Consider the following 16,945-nt stretch of genomic DNA (forward strand, 5'->3'; position numbering starts at 1 on the left):
GGCTGCAGCCCTGCACCTTTTCAGTCGTGGCCTTGGAATTTAGAGGTCAACCCCACTTCAAGAGAGAAGATATGGCAGAAAGTGACAAGGCCACAGGAGGGATAGGAAATGTTGTGGCCATCTTCAGGAAACACAGCTGACACGGTCTGCAGTAACTATGAACAGATAATCTTTGGTCTCAGTTCTATAGAAGAGAAAGATGAGACTCAAAGAAGAAAGCCTTCTGCAACACCTCACCCACTTCTCAGACCTGACCCTGTGCAGCATTGTTTTCCTTGAAAGTAGAGGATCCTTGCCGAAACCGGTTTGGCTCAGTGGATAGAGCGTCGGCCTGCAGACAGAAGGGTCCCAGGTTCGATTCCGGTCAAGGGCATGTACCTGGGTTGCGGGCACATCCCCACTGGGGGATGTTCAGGAGGCAGCTGATCGATGTATCTCTCTCATCGATGTTTCTGACTCTCTATCCCTCTCCCTTCCTCACTGTAAAAAATCAATAAAATATATTTAAAAAAATAAAAAGAAAGTAGAGGATCCAAAATGTTTTTTAGATCTTTGATATTTCAGGCAGGAAAGAATTTAGCACAGGGGATTGGTGCTTAGGAAATCACAGAAAGCTGGAGGAGTGGGTATTAGTCTGGGCCCCCAGGAAAGACTCCCTACCCAGCGAGAGGAGCTGCTCCCTCAGCCACAACTGAATTCTAGGACACTCTGGCACAGCTGTGACCCAGGGATCAGGAAACTGCTTCCCCCACAAGTGCTTTCCAGCTCCCACAAAACAGGTCACTGGGCACTGCCTCTGCCACAACTGCCTGTGCACAGCCTGGATTCCACTGCAGAAAACCTCCACATCTCTACAAACGTGATCACCAGCAGCAAACAGCCCAAACTATGGGAAGATGCCTCTTCCCTATTTCTGCCTTCAAAATATTGTGCAAGTGCATCCAGTTGGCAGAAACAAATTCATATCCAGAAACCTAGCTACAAAGGACTTTGGGCAATTTCAGACTTTTTTGTAGGAGTGAGATCTTGCCAATGTACCTCATGTGCCCAGTATTGATAAAAATGGGGCCTGGCTGGTGGGGCTCAGTGGTTGAGCAATGATCTATGAATCGGGAAGTCATGATATGATTCCTGGCCAAATTTTGGGCTTGATCCTCAGTAGGGGCATGCAAGAGGCAGCTGACCAATGATGCTCATCATTAATGTTTCTCTATCTCTCCTCCCTTCCTCTGAAATCAATATTTTTTAAATGGGGTCATGCAGTATATACTTTATAACGAGTTTTTCACTTCATAGATCACTAATGTCTTTCCTGTTAAATCCATACTTAAGAACATTATTTATTTATCATTAATTTTCATTGATCTCAGAGAGAAGACAGGAGAGAGAGAGAAACATTGTTCTGTTGTTTCCTGCACTCACTGGATGGGGTATTGAATCTGAAACCTGGGCATATGCCCTGACTGGCAATCAATCCACCACTTTCTGGTATATGGGACGATGCTATGCTGGTATCCTAACCCCAAATTCCAGCCTCCAGAACTGTGAGAAAAATACATTTCTGTTGTTTAAGCCTCACAGATTTAAAATATTTTGTTGTGGCTGTCTGAGCTTACTAATCTATATTAATAAAAGCGTAATATGGTAATTAGACTGGGTCAACTGGACATCTTCTGGTTGTCCTTCTGGACAAAGCCACAGTGGTGGGGGCTGAGGCAGAGGTGGTTAGGGGTGATCAGGCCATCAGGGGAGCAGTTAGGAGGGATCAGGTTGGCAGGGGAGAGCAGTTAGGGCCGATCAGGCAGGCAGGCAGGTGAGCAGTTAGGAGCCACCAGTCCTAGATTGTGAGAGGGTGCAGGATGGGCTGAGGGACACCCCCCACCCTGTGCATGAATTTCATGCACTGGACCTCTAGTATATTAATTAAACCTCACTAAAGCTAGAAAAAAATAACAAAAGTCAAATACATGTAGCAACCATTCTATTTACCTTTTTAATTCTTTCTATCACAAAGTGAAAAAAGAATTTCAGGGGAGAAACTAAGATGGGGGCATAGGTAAACACCGGGAAATTGCTGCCTCCCACAACAACTTCAAAAATACAATGAAAAGACAAAACGGACATCATCCAGAACTACAGGAAGGCTGGCTGAGTGGAAATTCTACAACTAGAAGGAAAGAAAAGAACACTGAGAGCCAGATGAGCTGCGGAAGTAAAGTGCAGAGGTACAGAGGTTCTAGCGTGCAAGCGCGCGGAAATGGGCTGGCACCTGAGGACGAGGCTGTCTTTTTGAATCAGGAGGGAGTCACAAGCTCCCGACTGCTCTGAACTCTGGTTCTGGGAAGTCTCTGGGGACCCAGGACTCATTCGGGGAGAAACTGGACTGTCTGGCAGCAGGCAGAACTCTGAACTTGAGGGAGGCTTTCCCTCAGAGGTGCTTGCAGCAATTACTGGGACACTGAGACGCGAGGCCCCTTAGGGCAGGGCTGAGGATCCTTCATAGCTGCTTGCTCCGCCCTTTGATTCCCTGAGACCCCGCCCCACCCAGGCTGCGGCAGAGGCTTTTGCATATGAATGCCCAGGCCCTTTGCAACCTGAAAATTAACTAACAAAGTGCAGCTGGGCCAGACAGACCCAGAACTTCCAAGAGAAGGCCCAAGGCCCCACAGCAGCTTGCATTGCTTCACAGCTGGGCCTCATCAGGGCACCTCCAAACTCCAAAAAAGTAAGGGGAATCTGCAGTTCTCTTCGTAGCTCCTGCCGGGTAACCTCAGGCAGAGGCTAAATTAGCACCTCCTTAGATCCAAGAGCCAGTGTACCCAGTTGCCAGAGGGGGACCATCCAGATTACAACTCCTCAGATCGATAAGGGACACCCTCAGGGGGCAGACTCAGTGAGCACCAAAGCCCCACTGAAGCAATTCTTGCCCCAGAAGGGTGTCTTCAGCACAGAAGTTCTCCCACTGCAGACACAGCTGATTCTCACTGCCAATTGGCCTGGAGGTCAATTCCTCCCAGTGATCCTACAACAATCAAGGCATAACTACAACAAGACTGTGCACAAAGCCCACAAGGGGGTGCACCAAGAGTGTCCACCTCAGGTAACTGGGGAGGCTGAACCACTGGGCCCTACAGGACACCTAGCACATAAAACCACTCTACCAACACGGAAGCATAAAAAATGCGGAGACAAAGAAACAGGTCACAAATGACAGAAATGGAGGAAAGCAAACGACTGGATATAGAGTTCAAAACCACTGTTATAAGGTTTTTCAAGAATTTTATGGAAACCGCCGATAAATTTAGTGAGACCCTGGAGGATATGAAAAAAGACCAACTAGAAATTAAGCATACACTGACTGAAATAAAGAATAATATACAGAGATCCAACAGCAGACAAGAGGATCCCAAGAATCAAGTCAAAGATTTGAAATATGAAGAAACAAAAAAGACCCAACCGAAAAAGAAAAAAGAAAAAAAAAGATTCCAAAAATATGAAGATAGTGTAAGGAGCCTCTGGGACAACTTCAAGTGTACCAACATCTGAATTATAGGAGTACCAGAAGAAGAGAGAGGGCAAGATATTGAAAACATATTTGAAGAAATAATGACAGAAAACTTCCCCTACCTGGTGAAAGAAATAGACTTACAAGTCCAGGAAGCGCAGAGAACCCAAACAAAAGGAACCCAAAGAGGACCACACCAAGACACATCATAATTAAAATGCCAAGAGCAAAAGACAAAGAGAGAATCTTAAAAGCAGCAAGAGAATGACAGTCAGTTACCTACAAGGGAGTACCCATACGACTGTCAGCTGATTTCTCAACAGAAACCATGCAGGCCAGAAGAGAGTGGCAAGAAATATTCAAAGTGATGAATAGCAAGAACCTACCACCAAGATTACTTTATCCAGCAAAGCTATCATTCAGAATAGAAGGTCAGATAAAGAGCTTCACAGATAAGAAAAAGCTAAAGGAGTTCATCACCACCAAACCAGCATTATATGAAATGCTGAAAGGTCTTCTTTAAGAAGAGGAAGAAGAAAAAGGAACTCTTACCATTTGCCACAGCATGGATGTAACTGGAGAGCGGATAAATACCACATGATCTCACTCATTTGTGGAATATAATGAACAACATAAACTGATGAACAAGGACTGATCCAGAGACGGAGAGGCATTGATTGGACTGTTGGGCCTTGGAGGGAAGGTAGGGGAGGGTGGGGGTAATGGGGAAAGATCAACCAAAGGACTTATATGCAAGCATATAGGCCTAACCAATGGACAGGGACAACGGGGGGGGGGGGTGAGGGCATGAGCGGGGGGGGGGTAGGGAGTAACGTGGGGATAAGGACACATATGTAATATCTTAATCAATAAAAAATATATTAAAAAAAAAGAATTTCAGGAAACCATGGTCAATGAGATAAAATGGGACATATTTCTATCCTACAGTAGGAGTAACTGAAAAATGTATTTGGGAACCACTGAAAGCCCTTGATGATCCAGTTAGATCCTCTTCTCTGTGCAGGGTGTGTGTGTTTGTGTGTGTGTGTGTGTGTGCCTGTGTGCATCTGTGCCTGTGTGTGAATGTGGCCATCCTTACCCTGAGGAAAGAGCAGCTAAAATGCAGGTGCATAGTGCTCAGACTCTCAAGCTGGGTTACCTATGTTTGCACCTTGAATTCAGTTTACTAGCTGGGCAATCTGGAACAAATTATTCCAACACTCTTAGACCCAGATTCCTAACCATTAATGTGAAGATAATTAGAGCACCTAATACAAAGTATTTTTGTAAAAGTTAAATGAGTTAATTCATGTGAATAACAGTGCTGAGCATATATTAAGTAGCAGTTATTGCTGTAATTTTAATGACAACCCTTTGTAATTATTGGAAGGAAAATGCAGGCACATGAAGTAATGGCATGTTCCTGAGAATCAGCTGCAAACTGCTTTTTTCTCTGGGGCTCTCTGTTGTCCAAAAATCATAGCATTTGGTGGTAATTCTCAAATAAATAGAAATGGCACAGCAAAAGCACAGCAGAGCGAGAGAGCAAGAGATGGAGAGAGAGAAGCTTTCCCCTAAATCCCGATTTATAAATTCCATGGGAAGAGGAAAAAAAAAATGGAGTTCGCAGTAGGCGAGCCTGCACAATCAGTGTCTGCAGCTCAGCCTCTCACTGATATTCTGACCTCTGCATATTTACATTCCTCCTGCTTCATGTTCTGATTTGCTCCATGAGGCAAAGCCACTGTGTCGCATCAATTAAAACATGTTCCCAAATCCAGAGCTGTGAGTTTCTCAAGACTCCTGGTTTCAATGTGATGCATTTAAATTTTATGGTAAATGTCAGTTTTCATCAGCTCAAATGTCCACATGACATAATATGACTTGAGGACATGCAAATACCTCCTTGACAGATACTTCTAATTAGGTAGAAGTCTTGGGTGCGGAGGTACTCCTTAATTACTTCTGAGGTAATCAGGAGAAATCACACTTGATTATATGCTGTACATTGGCTTCAGGAAGCTCAAAGCCAGCATTTACCACCACAGGGTTCTGGGAGGCTGGCTCCCAGCTTTTCTTTTCCTGAAAGATTCTTCATCTCCCTCCACTCAACTTCTTTCAGTCACCTCCTCCCCCTTTATTTCAGGGTATGCAACCAGGGACCTTGCTTTGCATTACAAGTGGACCACCAACCAGGCTGAGAGCATATGCTGCACAGTCCTAAAGATACTCAACAGTCAAATCTGAGAGGATACATACAGGTGTCAAGGCTGCTTTAATTGGAAATCATTGTGAAATGTCACAGGTACAGGCATCATGATTAAAGGGAACTTGTCAACTGGTGGGGAAGTGATAATGATGGCATCTGCCTTGCTGTATTCAAGAGAGGCCTTTAGTGCTATAAACTGAATTGAAGAGAAATCCCTGAAGAGCTATGACCATGAGATTTTAGGGGCTATAAATCCATTTTTATACACATTTCCTGTCAATTTCTTTGAGACCATGTTATGTCAATGACTCTTAGTTTGAGTCATGATTGTTAAAACTTCATGTTCTTAAATCTGATAGGGCTTAAGTTAAGCCACACCTCTGGGCTGACAGTAAACAGCGACACTATGAAATCCAGGGAACATACTGAATGGTGTTTGACTTGCCTGAATCACTTCCATTGTCATGATTTTGGTGTAAATGCAGGAAGAAAGTTTCCCATCAGTAACTCAATGAATTTTTGTATCCTGGTTTGCAGGTTTACATGGGTTTTCTACTTAAAAATGGATAGTGTCAAATGTATCTTTGGTGCTGACATCTACTAAAGTAGATAGAATTTGACCTACACAGCAGCATTCAATGCTTGAGCAATTTACAAGGATGGTGGAGGTGGGGCTGTTAGATTGTGCTTTAAGGCTGCAGAATGTGCTTTAATGTTAAGCAGTTTGGGCTTTCCAACTCTGCATTTACCAGGAATTGCACAAACTGCATTCTAATTTACAGGACTTGTGAATTTGTCTTCAGAGACAACTTATCTTTTGCCACTGCCTAGCAGCACTTATGAGGGGCAGAGAGTAGAGCCATTCAAAGTCCAATCCAAAATCCTAATCATATCAAAGTATTCACACATGTAATATAACAATCAGTCTTTTAAATCTGAGATGAGAAATGATTCAAGAGTAATCTAGGATTAGGTAAGCAATAAGGAAATGTCATGATTGATTTAATCAACAATAACAGCAAGAAGAATCATTTCACACTATATATATATATATATATATATATATATATATATATATATATATAGTCACATACAATAGTATGGTGGTAGCCAGAAGGAAGACGGGGTACTAGTACATGATGCAATATTCAGATTATGTTTTATTGAGCTCTACACTTGAAACCTGTATGCCGTTATTAACCAATGTCACCCCAATAAATTCAACAAAAATTCTTAAAAACACATTACAAGTGTATACTATCTCTCAAGAAAGCTGACTATGCAAACTATTCACTGTAATCACCCCAAAACAATTTAAATTACCTATACTTGATAGTTATTATGCAGATCAATTAATAGTATAGTAAGCTGACATCACCTAATTGCAGTGTCATCGTTTCAATAGAAAACAATTGACAATTAACACTTATTCTTGTTCTATAGCCACACACCAGTCAGCATTGCTTATTCGTATTTTTGGAATGAATGTAATGCCTTTTTCCCAGGTCACTTTACTGGTTAATGATATCTATCCTGTGCCATAACTTTATTAACTTGAGGATTTAGAGCAAGCATGTCAAACTCAGGGCCTACAAGCTGCATGGGGCCCACAATGAATATTTTTGCGGCCCAGCCAATATAATGGTATGTAAGAAACATTTAAATAAAAATTTTGTAACTTAATTTTTAAAATATCCTATTGCACATAATTATTAATAACGAACTATAACATTCGCGAATGACTGATTACTATAATCGTGTTGCATTCATTTCCCTTACGTGCCTTAAAACATGCAGGCACACCATTTCTCTCCACTAATACTAGCAGCGAATATTTTAGCAGCCAATTGCCACATCATTAATGTTGGACTGACTTGTTTGGTGTGCACAACAGGAAATATGTCGCTTTTGGAAAACAAGAAAAATAGGTTTATTTCCATTATGCTTATTAATTTATGCAGTTATCCAGTGTCTGGTAAGTTAATGTTCAATAAAAAATATTAATTTTTATTAGAATGTTCTATTATTTTATGTTAATGATTACTCATTTATTTCAGCCCTTTGTATTCAGCATATCTCTATTGAAATAAACTTACATTTCTATGGAAATTGAAGGTTTTGTGGTTTTTTTTGTGGCCCACATAAACTGTTTATTTGCCCCGTGTTTGCCTTTGAGTTTGACATGCTTGATTTAGAGCCTCATGTTGGGAAGGGGTATTCAACTTAACTAAAATAAAGAATTTACCTGCCTTTAGGGCTGATAAAGCAGCAGGGAGAAGAGGCTACAGGAGTTGTGTTAGTGGATAGGATAAACGAGTTGTGCTGGTGGTAAAGGACTCTAAACATGGCCCAACAGTAGAATGAGTTATTTGCATTTGCACAGTTTGCATTGTACTGATGGCCTGCAGGGTACACAGTACAAAATGGGATCAGATGCTAATAAGCAAATCACATCCTGAGATTTGTAATATAATTAAGAGGAAACGGTAGTAAACTAGTCAGTCCATGAAGGCAGAAAGAAAACAGCAGGAAATTCACCTCTGTGTAAAATTATGACTTAAATATGCCTCCTCCACGTCTTAGTTGTCACTAGGCTACATTTTTAAAAAGGAACAAATAAAGGATTTGCTGTGGTCTTTGACAACTGCATCACAATAAGATTGACCTTGTTGGAATTATAAAACAATGCCAAATTACATGATTACTGGCACAAAATACCACAAGTTGTATCATGAGCAGCATGATTCAATTTTCCTTTGGTTTAGTTTAGTTTATTTTGTTTCTGGAACTGGAATTTTAAAATTTCCCTGAACAAAGAAAACACTATTTCAAACATGTTTTTGCCTGTGGTTATGTCTCCAGTTCCAGGCAAAAGTGCCTCAGTAACACATTTTTTTCCAGCAATTGACCAGAATAAGCTTAAGGAAATTTTCAATAGACAACCCAAATGACAAGCCAATAAAGTACATTAATTCAATTGTCACAAACAAGGTAAGGGTTCCCTCTGGCATGCTGTGAGAGCAGCACATTTTTGGTTAATGAATTCTGAGCAACAAACATTGGCTCTATAGGCATATTCTTATTTATTAGAGAAAGATTTATAAGAAATAAGCACATAAACATTTTGGAAGCCTGACTATGCAAAATTCCCAAAGCTCTATTGTCCACAAATTATGTTTAATTATTGTAAGAGCTTAAAAACTGCATCTTCCTAATCTATCACTTCCTACCAATTTTAATAGGGAGTTATGGGATGTGCAAAATGGAAACTATATTGGAGTAGTCAGAGGAGATGCAAGTATATAACGGATTTTACAAACATCATGCCTAAACCAATATTTATTTTTGAAATTTTTAGCAAAGATGTACTCTGCTTTTTAAGTCTAATTTTTCTTTATTGCTTTTCATTCTGGATAATCTCTCCTTTGTTGAGAATCTTTATCCATTCAGCCACTCTATGTATTTTGATTGGAGAATGCGATCCATTTACATTTAAATGAATTATTGATAGGTGAAAGGATGTACTATTGTCCTCTTGTTAATTGTTTTTAGTTTTGTAGATCCTTTGTACCTTTGTTCTTCTCTTGCTGTCTTCATGATTTATGGATTTCCTTAACAGCCTTTGATTATTTTCTCTTTACCCTTTGTGTATATTCTATAGTTTTGCTGTTTTATTTTGTTTTGTGGTTATCATGAAGCTTACATGAAGCCTCTTATAGTTAAAACAGTCTATTTAAGCAGATAACAACTTAACTTTGATTGCATATAAAAGCTCTACATTTTTACTTCTCCCCATACATTTTCTGTTTTTGATGTCACAAACTACATCTTTTAATATTGTTTATTCATTCACAAATTGTTGTACCTATCAATATATGTAATATTTTTGTTTTTTAACATTTATACTAGAATTATAAGTGTTTAATAAACAACCATTAGAATATCAGAGTATTTTGAATTTGAATATATGCTTACCTTTACCAGTGAGTTTTGTACTTTCATATGTTTGCATGTTACTAATTAGTGTTCTTTTATTCCAACTTGAAAAACTCCTTTCAGTATTTCTTATAAGGCAGGAAAGTGCTAATCTTGCCTTCATTTCTAAAGAACAGCTTTGCTGGGTAAATTATTCTTGGTTGGCAGTGTTTTTCTTTCAGCCCATTGAATATATCATCACATCTTACCTGTCTTTCACAATTTCTGCTGAGAAATATGGTTCTATCTTATGGGGTTTCCTTGGATATGATGAGCATCTTTTCTCTTGCTGATTTCAAAATTATTTCTTTCTCTTTGATTTTTGACAGTCTGATTATAATTTGTCTCAGTGAAGTCTTCTTTGGATTGATTCTGATGGGAATCTTTGAGTTATGTACATGCATATACATATCTCTTCTCAAAAATGGGATATTTTAAGCCGTTATTTTGTTAAATAAGCTTTCTGCCTTTCTCTTTCTCTCTCTCTCTCTCTCTCTCTCTCTCTCTCTCTCTCTCTCTCTCTCTCATATTTCTAAAACTATCATAATGCAAATATTAGTTGATGATGTCTCATAAATTCTGTAGGCTTTCTTCATTCTTATTTGCTATCTTTTTCTTTTTTCTCTTCTGACTGGATAATTTCAAATCACTTGTTTTGAAGTTCACCAATTCTTCCGGTTCTGTTATCAGGTATGTTGTTGAAGTTCTTTATTATATTTGTTTATTGCATAGTATTCTTCTAAAATTGTCCATGATTATTTTTATGTTGTTTATCATTTTTGTTGAACTTGTAATTTTGTGCTTGTATTTGTCCTGATTTTGATAAAATTTTATCTATTTTCTTTTATAGCTTGTTGAGGTTGTTTTTTTTTAGAATAATTATTTTGAATTCTTTGTTAGGTGTTTACAGATTTTCATTTATTAGGAGGTTGGTTAATGGAAGTTTACTGTGGTTTTTTGGTCATATCATGTCATATTTCCTTGATTCTTCATAATTTTTGTAGCTTTGTGCAAGTATATTTGCATGTGAAGAAGAAGTCAACTCTTTTAGGCTTTTTGGACTGATTCAGTAAGGGAAAACCTTCATCTTGTGTGTGGGGTATGCTAGAGCATGCTAAGGTACCAGGTATAGTGGCTGAGATGCCATGAGCGATCTCTAGGTCCAGGGGAGTGTGGTGTCTCATGAGCTCAGTTATCTGGAGTAATTCTGTGGTCCTTGGAGGCAAGAGCTTCAGGGGGTCTGTAGTGGCTGCAATAGCTATTGGAGTCCCAGCAGCACCTCCAGAGACTGGAGCAGGTGGTGTTGGGGACTAGGGTCAATTGTGTGCATACATCCAGCTTTAGGGTCCAGCTATAAGTACATGTGCACTGGCAATGGCCAAGGCCAGTAGGAGGGGCAAGACCTGACTGTAGGTGCATACATAGCTTTGGGAGATGAAGCTGGCAGTGTTCATGCTCATGGTTGCTGGGGCTATCTGTGGGTGTATGCATGGCAGCGTGGACCCATGGTGTACATGTGCACAGCTCCAGGCACCAAATTGGTGGCATGAATGTGCATGATGTCAGGGGCTGCAACCAGTTGTGGGTGCATGCATGGTTTCTGCTCTTGGTCCTAGGCCTCTTGTACCTGCAACGGTGCTGGCTGGGGTGGCTTCAGTGGCAAGAAGAAATGAATTCATGATGCTGGAGTTGCAAAGGCTAAAAACCGTGAAGTCCTCATGAACAAATTTTTTTTTAGTTTTTTTTATTGCTTAAAATATTACAACGAGTAGTACATTTGTCTATTTCCCCACTCCCCCTTGACCTTCCCATAGCCTCCCCTACCCCCAGTGTCTTGTGTCCATTGGTTATGCTTATATGCATGCATACAAGTCCTTTGGTTGATCTCTTACCTCCCCCAACCCTCCCCAGCCTTCCTAATGTAGTTTGACAGTCTGTTTAATGCTGCTCTGCCTCTGTATCTATTATTGTTCAAAAGTTTATAATGGTCTCTATTATCCATGAATGAGTGAGATCATGTGGTATTTTTCCTTCATTGACTGGCTTATTTCACTTAACATAATGCTCTCCAGTTCCATCCATGACGTTGCAAATGGTAAGAGTTCCTTCTTTTTTAAAGCAGCATAGTATTCCATCGTGTAGATGTACCACAGTTTTCTAATCCATTCATCTACTGATGGGCACTTAGGCTGTTTCCAGATCTTAGCTATGGTGAATTGTGCTGCTATGAACATATGGGTGCATATGTCCTTTCTGGTTGGTGTTTCTGGTTTCTTGGGATATATTCCTAGCAGTGGGATCAATGGGTCAAATGGGAATTCCATTTTTAACTTTTCGAGGAAACTCCATACTGTCTTCCATAGTGGCTGCACCAGTCTGCATTCCCACCAGCAGTGCACGAGTGTTCCTTTTTCTCCGCATCCTCTCCAGCACTTGTCGTTTTTTGATCTGTTGATGACAGCCATTCTGACAGGTGTGAGATGGTACCTCATTGTTGTTTTGTTTTGCATCTCTCAGATGATTAGTGACTTGGAGCATGATTTCATATGTCTCTTGGCTTTCTGAATGAATAAAAAGACCCCGAATAGCTGCAGCGATCCTGAGAAAGAAGAACAAAGTAGGTGGGATCTCAATACCAGATATCAAGCTGTATTACAAAGCCACTGTTCTCAAAATTGCCTGGTACTGGCACAAGAACAGACATTTAAATCAATGGAATAGAATAGAGAACCCAGAAATTGATCCGAACCAGTATGCTCAATTAATATTTGACAAAGGAGGCAAGAACATACAATGGAGGTAAGGCAGTCTCTTCAATAAATGGTGCTGGGAAAATTGGACAGATACATGCAAAAAAAGAAACTAGACCACCAACTTACACCATACACAAAAACAAACTCAAAATGGCTAAAGGACTTAAATGTAAGATGGGAAACCATAAAAATACTAGAGGAATCCAAAGGCAACAAAATCTCAGACATATGCCAAAGCAATTTCTTCACCGATACATCCCCTAGGTCATTGGAAACTAAAGAGAAAGTAAACAAATTGGGCTACATCAAAATAAAAAGCTTCTGCACAGCAAAAGAAACCATCAACAAAACAAGAAAGCCCACTGCATGGGAGAACATATTTGCCAATGTTTTCACTGATAAAGGTTTAATCTCCAACATTTATAGGGAACTCATACAACTTAACAAAAGGAAGATAAACACTCCAATCAAAAATGGGCAAAAGACCTAAATAGACACTTTTCAAAAGAGGACATTCAGAAAGCGAAGAGACAGATTTTTATTTTCTTTTATTTAGAGTTATTCTATGGAGTAAATTCACAAAAGAGAAGATAGAGTTCAGTATTAATTTTGTGAGATGCCTCTAGTGACTATTAAAACTATTTACTATTTGATATAGTATTTTAAAAAAGAATAAATTAAACGTTTAGAAGTTAGATACAGCTATTAAGCAAGATATATCCATGACTAATTACTAAAGTAAAAGGATGGTTCCTTCACAGTGTGCACTTTTTCATAATTACAGCTTTGGATGCTATTTATCTTAATTAGAAATGTTCAGTGGACTGAAGGACACTGTATATCATCCCTCATCTTATATTCATGACTATTATGGCTGTTATTTTTTTAGGAGTTTTGTATTTGGTAGACAACTACACCATGAACATACACACCTGGAAGATGTATGTCTATTGGGTACTTTTTTTCATAGTAAAAATAGAGCAGTTTTGAGAAAAAAAAATTAAACACTTATTGGTTTATATATAGGTGTCATTATTAAATGTCTTAGTAAACTATAGTTTAATGTACATAATGCCACTGATATTAGAAAAGTCATAATAATTTGCTTAAAATTTGATTGGCTTATGACTACAAAAATGTCTGCTACCTGACTGTTTTAATTTACTCTTGCTGCTATAACAAATTAGCCAAAAGTTTAGAGCTTTAAAACAACATAGGTTTATTATCTCAGTGTTATGAAGGTCAGAAGTCAACAAAACATGATACATGACTATAAAATATATGAATGACTAAATGCTTTTTATAGTTATATATGACATTTCACTGAAAGTGAATGCTTTTCATCCAAGGAATCATCATATAATGATAAACATTTTCCAGTAGTTAAAACACTTAAGAATTCTTGTTTTGAACTTGTGTTCCCTCGTTAGAGTTTCCTGAATGGTGAAACACTGTTAACATTTGTGGGAGAGTTTTATAATAGGAAATATAATATTTTGAGTTGCAGCCAGTGAAAAAGTGGCTAAGTTTCCCAAATTATACTGTTTGCTGTTATTTTTATTATTGTTAGTTCTGACCAAAAGAGAATGGTCACAAACTGATAAGACAGATTCTGAAGGCAATTCTAAAAGATACAACCCTCCCCCCCAAAAAAAAACCCCAAAAAAGTAAATGAAAATTTAGTCTGTATTGAAGTAGTTTTATAAGATCTTAATGTGAATATATGAATTGACTACACTTATTAGTACTCATGAAATTGACTATATATAGTGCCATTATATAATTGAACCATATGTTAAATACTAAACTAATTGCTTAAAATTTCAGATTATTAAAAAAAATCAGATTATTATCATTACATATATATGCATATATAATATTGACACCACTATATGTGTTTTCTTGATTGTCCTGACATTAGAGTTACTAGTTGATACTTAAAAGCAACCAGAAAGTGTTTTGGGATAAAGATGTGTATTATGAGTGTTTTTAAATCAAACATAACATAAAGAAATCATTTTCCTGTTGCCTTCTCTATATTTCTCAATTATATTTTAAACTGTGTTTAAGTGTTTAGAGTGTGAACCTCTTTTTCATCTTTTTCTTAGCTTGGATCCACTCATGCTGGCACTTGTATTTCTTCTTTTCAAACACCTCTAATGATAGGAAAGCCATTGTTTCTAGAAGCAGGCAACTCTACATTTTAATTACTGAAAGCCTTTCTTGAGATCAAACTAGTCTCCATATAGCTTCTCACCATTGGACTTTATTTGCCAGTATGGATCACGTTCCTCTTCCATCTGAAAGCCTCATTAGTTCTTTGCTGAGAGTGCACATAAAAATCATCAAGAGAATGACAAGAATAAGAAAAGAAAAAAGGAGGGAGGGAGAGAGGGAGAGATGCCCAGACCAGTTTTTAGACCAAAATGAATCAGATCTAGGGGTAGATTCCACTGTGTATTTTCATATACTTCACTACCTCATTTATTTATTCTTGCATATACAGTGAATGATTACCATGTGCCCATTACTGTTCAAAATGCTGGGAACATATCAGTGAACAAAATATTTAAAAAATTGCTGACATGCTCAGCATTTTGAGCAAAAAATAAAATGGCAAGAGAGAGTGTTTTGCTTGTTTATTCAAGTGGTATGTATTACCACAATAAGATAATCAGACCTTTTGGGGGGAAATCCACAATATACTGTACTTTAAACTATAGCTACTTTCAGTGAGTATTGTGGTCGTTATAGAGATATCTCTCTCAGAAAAGGTGCCATCTTTAAGTAATAGGTTTAATTTTCAAAAACTGTATGAAAGGAAATTAATATAGAATAGGCCAAAACTGAGCTGGTTCAAGAAAAAAGGCGAAACTTACACTGCTGTTCAAACTACCCAACTTCTAATAGCTTGCATCCAGGCCCTCCAGCTCACCTGTGATTGATGGGTCTTTGTTTAGATTAAGCAATCCCCCCCCCCCAATAAAAAGCACCTATAAATCAAAAGCTGTCACATATTCCAGTAACAATGACAGCAGAACTTTATCTATTCCACTTAAAATGTGTGCATTTTAAGATATGTGGCCCAGCCAGAGTGGCGCAGCGGTTGAGCGTTGACCTATGAACCTGGAGGTCATGGTTCCATTCCTGGTCAGGGCACATGCCTGGGTTGCGGGCTTGATCCCCAGTGTGGGGCGTGCAGGAGGTGGTGGGACAATGATTCTCTCTCATCATTGATGTTTCTCTCTCTCCCTCTCCCTTCCTCTCTGAAATCAATAAAAATATATTTTTAAAAAAGACATGTGGCCTATGTTATTTTAAACTAGAGGAGTTTAAAACACCCTTGCCTTGTACAATCCATTAGAGCTGAATTACACAGGCCTTCCTTCAGTCACATGACGACTGAGTTTTGCATGAGGCAATGGCCAATGTCAAAAGAAGAGTGACAGCCCTGACTGGTTTGGCTCAGTGGATAGAGCATCAGCCTGCGGACTCAAGGGTCCCAGGTTTGATTCCCATCAAGGGCATGTACCTTGGTTGCGGGCACATCCCTAGTATGGGGTGTGCAGGAGGCAGCTGATCGATGTTTCTGTCTCATCGATGTTTCTAACTCTCTATCCCTCTTCCTTCTTCTCTGTAAAAAATCAATAAAATATATTAAAAAAAGAAGAGTGACAAAGAGTTTTTATATTGTGTTTTAAGAGAAGATATGTGATTAATAGGAATCTACAGGAAGACTCCTTCTGTCAAAGAGCAAATGGCATTAAATTGGAATAAATGCCCTACATGTACAATGACAAAGGAAAGTAAATAGAAAATTATAGCTTTGGTGTTTAACTTTATCCAAAAGAAACCACTAGTCCTTTCAGAATGAGCTATTAGCCTGGCAGTTCCTAAAACTGTAATTTTCCTCTTGTTTTGTTTCTTTCAATAGTCTAAGATCCTCTGGAAAATAAACTAAAGGGAATTTTTGAGAGACCATCTTTTCTTAAGTTCTCTGTAAACATAATGGGATAAAGCATGCATCTCCTCATCTTCTCTGAGTGATATTTAATTTGGATTTTTTGTACATTTATTAACACGCTGTGTGACATTTGCCATCACTTTGTAGGCTGGGTTTGTGAGCTTAGCATTTCAAAAATGGTTTATTTGCTTCTAGATACTGTGTCTGTACTTCAAGGAGCTGAGTGGCAATTATTTCTCAGGTTATAGGTGAATAGATCAATAAACTAAGATTTCCCTAGGTATGTATGACAAAAGCAGTGACAGGAGCATGATTCAATTCATTATGTTTTTACCTCTGAAATTAAAAACTTTTTATTAAAATATTGAATGCATATTATTAATCTCCCTTGGCACTTTCCTTTCATTCTGTCTCTCTTCCAGTAACTTATCCAGGATGAACATTTTGCAGTTCATATTGAGACATGTTATTCTACTACATAAACTCATTCAGTAGGTTTTCATTTATAGAACAATGAAAGCCCAAATCTTAAACATGGA

The sequence above is a fragment of the Myotis myotis genome, unplaced genomic scaffold, assembly GCF_014108235.1.
Source record: "Myotis myotis isolate mMyoMyo1 unplaced genomic scaffold, mMyoMyo1.p scaffold_m19_p_4, whole genome shotgun sequence".
Taxonomy (NCBI): Eukaryota; Metazoa; Chordata; class Mammalia; order Chiroptera; family Vespertilionidae; genus Myotis; species Myotis myotis.